General features: G+C 35.1%; 1 pseudogene; it reads left to right on the forward strand.

Annotated features, from left to right (window-relative positions):
* The first annotated feature begins 1,422 nt into the window (after positions 1–1,422).
* LOC124514553 (putative acidic leucine-rich nuclear phosphoprotein 32 family member C) lies at positions 1,423–2,096 on the forward strand (annotated as a pseudogene).
* Positions 2,097–11,312: the final 9,216 nt, after the last annotated feature.

Raw genomic sequence — 11,312 nt, forward strand, 5'->3', positions numbered from 1 at the left:
TGTTATTCCACTGTATTCCAGCACCCATTGTCTCTGATAACAAATGTTATCAGAGCTAATCTTATTAAAGACTTATTGTAAGTAAGAAGCTATTTTTTGTTAGCTGCTTTCCATCTTTTCTTGCCTTTAGCTTATGATAGTTTGCTATAATGTGTCTAGGTGTGGATCCTTTCAATTTTATATTCCATGAAGCTCATTGAGTTTCATGGATATGTACATTAATGTTTTTCATCAAATTTGGGAAATAATATCCATTATTTCATCAAATACCATTCTGGTCCTTTCTTTCTCTTCTCTTTTGTATCTCCCATTGTGTATGTTAGTATACTTGAGGATGTCTCATGGGTTTGTGAGACTTTGTTCATTTTTATGTACTCCTTTTCTTCTATTTGTCAGACTTCATAATATTCAACGACTTCCCTTTCATATAAAAATTTTATGCTTGTCTAGTACAAATTCCACATATGCTCAGAATTTTCCCAAGATTACAAAAATATTTACCTATATTTTCTAATGAAAATTTTAAGTTAGGTTTTTATTTTAAGTACTTGGCCCATTCGGGATTTATGATATGTGGAATAAGGAAAAGATAAAGTTGTATCTTATTTCAAAATAAATAGTAATATTTACATTATGGATCTGTCATTGCATATTCCAACTTCCTCCCCTCTATTTCATGCACAAGAGAAATTTGAATGTGACAGTCAAGATATGATACATAACAGAATATTGTAGAATTCATTAACTTGAAACTTAATTAAAGCTAAGTTGGAAAAAAAGTCATATAGCTAATGTTAACACAATATTACTTGAACACTTAAGAATGCCACACTTAGTATATATCCAAACCAAGAAACATTTATCAAATTTGTTACTGTAATTCCTATTTTCCTTTGACAAAACCAGTATTACAGAAACTGCTAATTTTCCATGAAAACCATTTTATTCTTCCTAGCTAGATTTCCCAGCTTCTCCTGTAGATAGGTCTTGTCATGTGACTGCAGGCTATTCTATGAAATGCTAATAAATTATGTGTCATTTTCAGGTAAAGCCCAGAATAATTTCCATGAGAATTCCTCCATGCTCTTAACCTTCCTAGCTTATTTAAATGGTATGAATGATGATAACCCTGAAACCACATGTTTAAGATGCAAAGATGCCAAGATGCCATTAAACTGAGTCTTTGAGTAACCACTAGTAGGGAATTGCTCCCCTAGCACTATGTTCTGGAACAGTCCTAAATGAGTGAGCAAGAAATAATACTTCTATTTCATTTAGTAATTACACTTGGGGTCTGTTTTGAGGCTGTAAAGTGGAATGCCGCTGGGAAAAATGTAAAATATATGGTTTTGTCATAATGATTAGGAAGCAGACTGATTGAATTTCCCTGGCATGGGAGCCTCTGCAGAAGGAGAAGGAAAGATGGACATGGACAAATGGATTCATTTAGAGCTGCGAAACAGGACATCCTCTGACGTGAAATAGATTGTCCTCAACAACTGCCAGTTGATTGAAGGCAAAACTGAAGCCCTCCCAGATGAATCTGAAGAACTGGAGTTCTTAAGTACAATCAATGTAGGCCTTGCCTCAGTCACAAACTTACCAATGTTAGACTTAAGAAGCTTGAACTAAATGATAACAGAATCTCAGGGGACCTGGAAGTATTGGCAGAAAACTGTCCTAACCTCACACATATAAATTAAGTGGCAACAAAATTAAAGACCTTAGCACAATGAAACCACTGAGAAAGTTAGAAAACCTCAAGAGCTTAGACCTTTTCGATTGTGAGGTAACGGACCTGAACGATTATAAGAAAACATGTTAAAGCTCCTCCCGCAGCTCAGGTATATCTTAATGGCTGCGACTGGGATGACAAGGTCCCCAATCAGATGCTGATGACTATGTGGAGGACCTAGACAAGATGAGAGGACGAGGATGAGGAAGAGTATGGTGAAAATTCTCAGGTAGTAGAAAACGAGGGGAATGGGAAGGAGAAGGAAGAATAAGATGAAGAGAGTTGTAATGATTGGGACATAGATGATGAAGAAAATAAAGACAATGTTGGTGAAGAAGAAAGGAGTCAGAAGCAAAAATGAAAAAAAGGAGTCAGAAGCATCTCCTGTAAATGAAGGAGATGACGATGACAAGTGGAATAACCTATTTTGAAAAATTCCTATTGTGGTTTGACTATTTTTACCCACCCTACTCCCCCAAATCCCACTTTCTGAAATTTATTTTTTTTCTGGTTGTAACAATGTTGTGGGAACAAAAAGGGGAGAATTGTACTAGGGGGTTGTGATGGGAGGGAGTGAGACAGAAGGTTGAATACAGTACCATTTTTACTGCCACTCTCTTTTCCCCCTACTTTTTCTGTCTAGTTTTGTCCCCGTAAATGCAATAGCTGAGTACACACCAAGTGAGCATTTTTCCTTACTTTCAAAGAGGATGGTGTAGAGGGCTCTTACATTTCCTGGTATTGGTTGGAAGGTCATGGCTCCTCTCCATTTGGTTTCTCAAAGCCCAGAAGGGGCTGAGTCCTGGCCATGCCTTACCTCTCGTTCTGGTTCCTGTGATTTCTGCATTTCTTGGGCCTGCTAGAGGCATCCAATGCCCTGGTTTGTAAATAGCAACCTAAAGGAATTTTTGCAGAATGTTTGGGAACATTCCCCATCTCTTATTTCTTTCCCTCTTCACATATAATGGTGGGCTTTTCTTTAGGAAGAAGACTCTGATACTGCTCTTCAGAGCTATGTGCCAAACAGCTGAAAACAGCAGGCTTATGAGTTAAGTAAAATTGACTTGGTAATTATAATTAAAAGAGAAGAATACAACCCTTAAACTTCAACCTCTTTAAAAGATTTTTACAAAAAGAAACAAACAAATCTGCCATATCTTGTTCTGTGAAATATTACAACACTTTGTTTTACAAAATGAGAAGAGAATTCTTCCACACGTACTTCTGTACTTAGATAATTTTTACAGACCTAAGTACAGGAGACATTACTGCATGCCAGCTGGGTTTTTGCTGTTGTTGTTGCTGCTGTTTTCATACACCTGAGCATGGAAAAACTGACCCAAAATTGTATTTTCTTACCTAGTGGAAATCCAAAATGACTGCAAATTCCTACTGAATGTACAGGTTTGTTTTCATGTCCCTCTTCTGGATTGCTTTAGCAGTGGTGTGTTATTTTCTAGCCTGTGTTTCATTTGGGTAAAAGAACATCTGTAGTGGTTATTCTCCTCCCCCTCAGAAGTGCCAAACTTTGAGTTTTATGTCCGCTTGTCATCAACTTTCAATGATTTTTTTTTTCTTACACACACACACGTGCACACACACACACACACACACACAGGAATCAGAAAAGAAGGAAAAGATGCTACAGGCTAGAAATCTGAAGACTCATTTCATACAATGGCAAAATATTTTGTACAACCTGAAAAAACATGAAAGTTAATTAATGCACCTAAGGCTTTAGGAAAAATAGTTGGAAAAATTCAACTATTCTTAAGTATTCATACTACTTACTGCTTTTGGCTTGGTATTACAAGTTAGAGATGAGTTCAGGGAAACAATTATTTACTGTAAAAACAAAGACCAAGTCCACAAAATATTGGGAAAAAACAAAGGATTCTGGACCCTAAAGAATGTAAGATTGAAAAAGACTTTGAACAACAAAATCCCATTAAGACTTCTTAACAACCATCCTGCCCCCCCAAAAAAGACTTCTTAAGACCCATTTAAATCTGTGGTAAATAGGAGATAAAGGATTTATATTCCCATTTAAGACTATTTTCTTTTAGATAATCTCATGGTAGTTGCCGTTAAGTAGAGAGCATGAGAAAATGATGGGGTCAAATGACAAAGATAGAAAAGCCTTGAGAACTATGTCTAGCAGCAAACTTTGGGTTTACGTAGTTTTCAGTACCTGCAAAAAACTACTAGGAAATAGATCCATAGCCTATCATGATATCAAGGGAAATATTTCCAAGGAAAAAGAAGACAGCCCCCAAAATGTCTTTAATTGTTTCAGCTAAAAATAAACCTTGGGCTTCTATGTTTGCACCAGCAGAAACAGAACAAAAGCTGTACTAGTCTCTAAGAGAATTAGATTCTCAACACTTCCTAGAAAAGTGAGTATGGAGACTAACAAGCAAGGAATAACTCCCAGAAGGCAAAGTTGGAACCACTGAAAATGAGATTTTTCCCCTGAGAGAACATTCAATTTCTAATCAAATAATTTCTTTCATTGCCAGGGTAGAACTCTTCTAAATGCTTCCCTACACCATTCTTTTCTTTATCCTTGCGATTTCAGTGCTTTCCCATTGCCCACTATTCCAAATTAGTTTTGTATGGATATCTTTTCCCCAACCTACAGTTATATATTGAGTTTGAAAACGCAGTTGACTTGTATTTTGAGTTTCCAAGTCTTGAGACAATAAGTACCCGCATTCTAACCTAATGCGGAAACTATACATCACATAGAAATTTGGCACATTGAGCTAGACACTGTTCTCTGCTTCCCTCAAAGTTTTCTTTTGTTTTGTTTTTGTTTTTTACAGCAATGTGAATGATATATGACCAACAGCATGTAAGCAGAATCGATGTGTGTCACAGACATGGATCACAAAAATTTCCTTATTGTTTGTTTTCTTTGCTGGCTGACTGGGATAATGATGTCCACAGCAACCTTAAAGTCATGTCCTGAAGATGGGAGAATCACAAAGAATCCCTGATTAACTGAATCCAGCAGCCCACCTCCACTGCCCTCCACTGAACTCTTATCCCTGAATTGGTGGCATGGCCCAGGGCTGCTATGTTTGTGACAATTACATGTTTATGCCATTGAATCATTTTGCTATATATTTATTTGCAAGAGTAGTATAGAATACTTAATATCTTAGGTTTCAACTAATATAAACAACTCCAAATATAAAACTATTTGTTTCCAAAGGTCATTGTATTCAACAAAATCATATGCTGACACAAGAAATAAAGAAAATGATCTTGAGTATTTTACTATATTAACTTTAGCATAAATATCTACTACAGTAAGAAGTGTTATAGAACTTTATATCAGTATCTGGATCTTGTCCACTGCTCTGTGGATTATACTAGGAATATAATCTAAGGTGGTTTTTATAATTTTGTATTTCCCTTGAAATGGTCATTTATTTTACTAACTCTATAAACTCTTTTATTACCACTTAGGCGGTTTTATTTTATGAACTATATCCTTTAGCATTGGAATTAGCACCCTTATGTGTGGTTTTATCTTTGTTTTGTTTACATTTTAATTCTCCTATTTGAGAAATAACTACCAGATGATGTATCTTTAAATGAATAGATTTTAGCATGTGATAATCTTGGCTACAATTGTTTCTCTTTGTAACATACATACTAAGCAGTTGTACTGGTCTGTTCAATAATGTTTATGACTAAAAGATCTCCTGTGGCTAATAGCATTGGCTTTGATTACCATTATTAATATTTTCCTTTCCATGGACTTAGGAAACGAGAGATCACTAGTTAGAATTTTGAAACCATAGGAGAAAGTTCTGAAAGCCATGTCCAAGTTGACTTGTTTCACCTCCCTTCCACTTACCTAAACATCCTTCTGCCCATGACGTCTTTCAAGAGAAGATAAAATATCAAATCAAAGAACTCTAACATTTAAAGGATTTCGTTTACATTTTTATTCTATTTTTCCTGTCACAAATAGAGATCCAAGCTGCCCTTCATAAATTAGTTCCATTTATAGGTGAAGAAACTATTTATATAGGTATCTTTAAGAAATTTCACCATCTGAAAACATTACATGCAGCATATGTAAATACGCTTATATAAATACATTATTTACTTTCTTAGTGCTCTATTCTTTTTTCCCTTCTTTTCCAATCCTTTTCTGTTGTAATTGTGCAGAGTAAGACTGACAAATATTGGCTGAGAATATTGCCAGGTAGATAAATATCCTAATATCTGCCTATTAGAAGGCACAGAATCACCGAGAGAAAATGCCTTTTTAATGGCCCAATGCAATATAAAGCCAACACATTGGAAGTTAAAACTGATGGCCTCTCACTTCCTCGGATGATAGTATTGTTCAGGAATTTCTCCTCAAAAGAACTAAGGTTATCACCATAAGAAATATTTTCAATGCAATCAAGGAAACCAGATATATGCATTTTGTTCATTCATAAAATTCATATTCTATTCCTATCACATATTTAGATATTTAGCATAATGAAGTCTATCAAGTTTCAGCAAAAGCCTCTTGTGTGCATCAGAAATATGATATTTGAGGACATTCAAAGCATTTCATGACAAAATAAATTTCAGTTATGTGACTATGGCACAAATAAACTAATATTTTTGCATTTGATCCATAGGTTTGATGAAGGAGCTTGAGGCAAGCTGAGGGCAAAGTACAAGTTAGCACATCCCCACCCCCGCTCCCCAGGTGGGACATGTATGATATTCCTTGGACACTCCCAGCTACCCAAAAATAGAAAAGGAAAAAAAAAATGGTTAAACTGGTAAGTGTCTCCACAGGTTTACCAGAAAAAGGCCGTCCCATCAATGGCCTAAAGTCCAGGAACACCCTACTGTCTTAAAGTTAATGCCTTGCTAGAGGGAAAAACAACTTTAGCTTGACAATAGCTAGGCCTCAAGTAAACTTTAGCATGTGAAAGTCTCTTCTGAAATTCCTTCTTGACTTTATCTCCCCAACTCCATAAAATGGTCACCCCCACAACCCAAGTGCAGCTCTTCCTGTCCATGGGTCCTACTCCTATCCTTTAATAACATCACATTTTTGCACCAAAGACGTCTTTAAGAATTCTTTCTTGGCCATAGACTCCAGACCCCATGAACCCCCCATCACCCCAAAACTTCATCAAGTTCAAGTTTTTCCTAGGTGCCTTAATTCTAAGAAGATATTTAACAAACGTTTTAATACTGATTAGGCTGAATTTGTTAAAGGTCAGCTTCCCCTACCCACTTATCTTGCAAGATTATTAATGGACCTGATTTTTATTTTTTTAGCCTACATAATGAATGGTACCACCAATGTGCTGTAGATCTTGATTTTTAAAATAAATTCAACTCGCTATTAATTTTGAAGTTTCTCAAAAGGAATACTTTAGGTTAGAAATTTGGATTTATAAAGATAAGTTGTTCTTTGAAAATCTTATCACTTTAAAAGGAAAAGATGAAGATAACTGGTGTTATATACCCCTCACCCCTAAACTCATCAAGAAACACCAAAAATTCCCTAGATGATTTTGAAGTAATTGAATCACCATTAGAAACCGAATGAGTGGCTGTGCTTCTATGTGATATTTATTAAATCAGAGTCCACTTTTCTGATTTAATACAATCAGCACTTCCTTCTGATTGCAACCATTCTGATAGAAAACTAAAGTAAAACTAAACTTTGAAATCAATATTTTCCAACTACAGCATTATGAGAGCATTGTCAAGAATGAAAGGTATGATCAAGTAAAGAGGTATGGAAAAATAAAAACAGTAAAAGGAAGTGTAAGGAAAGAATGAGAGGGACAAAGTTAATAGATCTTGTGCATATTCTCTGCTGTAGATACGATACTTAGTTCTTTTACCTAAGCAATTTCAATTGATCTTAACCACTTGAGGCAGGCAGTTGTTATTAATCCTGCTTTATAAATGACAGCACTCAGGCTAACTGTAACAGAATAGAAGCTGTCTTATGCAACAAGGTCATAAAGATAGAAGTCAGTTAATGCAAATAATATGAAAATAGTATAAATAGCATATACATGCATTAAACAGTTCATTTTAATTTAAAACATATCAGAGCACATATATTGGAAAAATACATATATATATTCTTTATTAATATGTACTACATTATTGCATTATTATTATATACATGTTATTAATATATTATATATAATATATAATATGATATATAAAACATATATATTAGTATATTAATATATATAATATATAATTTTAATTTGAGGATGGCTCTACTAATTTCGATTTTCTCAAGTTATCTTACAAAGGCAACTAAAACACAATATCATGATTAGTTTGCTATGCCATAAAGAGAAATAGGAAAGCATTCAAAATTCAGAATCGTGATTTTTCATTATTCATCTCAATTTTTTTTTACTTTTCTTACTCCTACCTAATTCAAAATCAGATTTTAGACACACCTTTTAGATGCCAAATATAGGAGCCCATGACAGGCCACCCCAAGATGGGCCACTTTGGCATGCAGATTATGCCAAGTTGAAAATAATCATGGTCCATAAGACTCAGAAGAAACTTTAACCTGCCCCCATTAACTACCAAAAAGAATTTAGATGGAGGACCTACTCTGGGAAGACAGCTATCACCACAAGATAACTGTATTATGATGTAAAGTAGGTGTGCTAGACAGGGAGGAACCTATCCAGTCCTATTTGATCAAAGTCCTCTGTCCCACTGTTTCTGAAGGGTGTAGCAAACATTTGTTTACTAAATGTTCTCTCTTTCATCTTCCTGTATATTGCATTCCTTCCCTTTATAGTCCTAGATCCCTAACCCTTCTTCTTCAGGATGACATATACATATATATATATACCTCATTTTGTCTATTTTGGAATCTCATGTCTATGTGGATTACCAATACATACGAAATTGAATTTGATTTTCTCCTGTCAATCTGTCTCACATCAATTTAATTCTGAGTTCAGTTAAAAGAACCTTAGTATGATAGAAAAAGATAGTATAAAATAGGGAGAGAGGGAAAGGATAGGATCTGAGTTGCCTGGGTGGGGAAAACAACTATTTTGGAACAATGCTGGGAGTGTGTGACCACAGCAAACCCCTTCAGGCTTGAAGTTCCTTTTAAGAACATAACAGACCCTAGGGGCGCCTGGGTGGCGCAGTCGGTTGAGCATCCGACTTCAGCCAGGTCACGATCTCGCGGTCCGGGAGTTCGAGCCCCGCGTCAGGCTCTGGGCTGATGGCTCGGAGCCTGGAGCCTGTTTCCGATTCTGTGTCTCCCTCTCTCTCTGCCCCTCCCCCGTTCATGCTCTGTCTCTCTCTGTCCCAAAAATAAATAAAAACGTTGAAAAAAAAATTTTAAGAATATAACAGACCCCACCTACTCCCCCTCAGGTTTCCCTCAGCAATTTGACAGAATACCTAAGTATGGCCATAGGCTACCCCTCATACAATAAGGAGGAGCCAGTCAGGAATGGACAACCCAGCTCCTAGAGCTATCAGGTTAATATAGATAGAACCTGAGAAGGAACTAGGGTGAAGGGAAGGGTGAGGGCTGACCAGAACCTTATAAAAGAAGGACCATTGCCTACAGTCCTCGGCCATTCACTTTCAGAAGTCCCGTCTCAGTAAAGAGCTCTTCATACTATTATTCCTTTCTGATCTTATACTCTAATAAAACTTTTGCCTGCTGCTTATTTTGTTCTTCAAAGTAGGGAGACAACAAATCCCAGGTATTGTGGTAAAAAAAAATCCTGCAGCATTAGGTGACAGAGGAAAACTTTTTCCTCCTTAATATTTCCGAACCATTAATTGTTTTAATAAAAATCAGTATTTTTTCTTAGAAATAACAATTTTATAGTAAGTACAGCATCCAATTACATGTCATAAGGACATTTGGAAAGAAAAAAAAAGATCCTTGGTTTTCATATAGCTGAACTTGTGGGAGCAGAATTGATATTTTTAAAGAGGAGTCTAATATTCTCAAATATTCAGCATGCAAAAGACAATAGTAAATGAGAAGGATGACAGTCTTTTATGAGAGCTTCTATAACAATAATAGCTGTTTATTATTTACTTATCTAATGAGTATTAAGCCATTAATGCATATTATCTCTTTGATTGTTACAACCTTACGGCTTCATTACACACACCTACATGATGGACCAATAGAAGCCAAAACATCCTCTTCAGATTATAATCAGCTGGAACAGAATGGTTAATTGCTCAAATACACAGAACACATTTTGTCCAAAATGAGATTGGTTGTTTGGAGAAAAATGGCTTAGGACAAAATTTGAAGGCAAAGGAAAGTTGTAGAAAGTTCATGAAGGAAAATCTTTAAAAAGGAATTTTATGTGTGGTTAGGAGGGACTAACATTGCAATGAATGGATTTTAAAAGTACACTGGCATAAGATTAAACTCTGCTTTTCTTGATGTTTTCTTAGATTGTTGGTCTACTTTTGAAAGAAAATGTAAAAAGGGTCTTTTGTCTGCCAGAAAAAACAAAACTTTGTTTTGTCTTTATGGGGTCTTTGATTAGTTAGTTAAAACTTCTCAGTGTTAAAGGAGCTAGGTTTTCCTAATAACTATATAACCCTACATATTTGCTTTTGAAATCCCTTTTGCCATCTTGGTTAAATAAATAATTTAAAGTTGTAAGAATTGTAATAATCTGTAATCCTACTTAGGATGCATGCGCTTTATAACTTTCTAAGGTTTTAACAAACTTTCCCAAGATTTAAATTGTAAATGAAGTCTCTTTGACCAATTAGACCTTTTTGTTTGGTATGTTAAGTTACTTGAAAAGCACTGTCAAACAATGGTAAACCTTAGGTTGTATTCTTGGGTAAATGCTGTAACTGCTCAAATATAAATGTAATTCCTGAAGTTTTAATATGTTTTGGTAATAAGGTCATCACTTGATATTCTAATTATCAGAGTGTTGTGTCACAGAAATAACCAAATTTCCTTGTCAAATGCATCCTAATGAATTCTAATCTGATTGTTAACCATGCCCATTTTTAAGTCTTTTGTCATTTAAGTTATTGTACTTATTCTCTTACAAAACATATTTCACCTTCAAGGAGATTCATAAAAAGGACTTTTAGGACGAATAAAGGTACTTGACATTTTTAAGATTAATGGTAAAGTTGGTAAGAATTTCCAGAACTAAGAAGCTGCCTTCATACTCAACAAAAATTAGTAACAAGGGACTAAATGAACTGAGAAAGATTATAGTTTTTGTGACTCTTGTTTTAAAGTATTGCTGGTTCTCTAATGTTTGTTCTTCCTGATTAAGCAAACTATCTCTTAAGACATGATATACAAAAATATGATGAAGTATTTATTTATAAACAAACTAAAGCATTTATCTTTTTTCTCTACCTACACCCTCTGAAATTCACAAACTCGAGGAGTGTTCTTCCTTCCATGGCAATCATACTTATTTGCATTAGTTCATTAAGAATCTGTTCTAGTAACAGGACACAATTGGAAACATTGATTATTTTACCAAGGCTTTGATTGGAATGTCATATTTGAGACATGCATAGACTCAAA

This window comes from Lynx rufus, unplaced genomic scaffold, assembly GCF_022079265.1.
Source record: "Lynx rufus isolate CCGP_SWC_20201006 ecotype Redwood Valley unplaced genomic scaffold, mLynRuf1.p SCAF_2, whole genome shotgun sequence".
Classification (NCBI taxonomy): domain Eukaryota; kingdom Metazoa; phylum Chordata; class Mammalia; order Carnivora; family Felidae; genus Lynx; species Lynx rufus.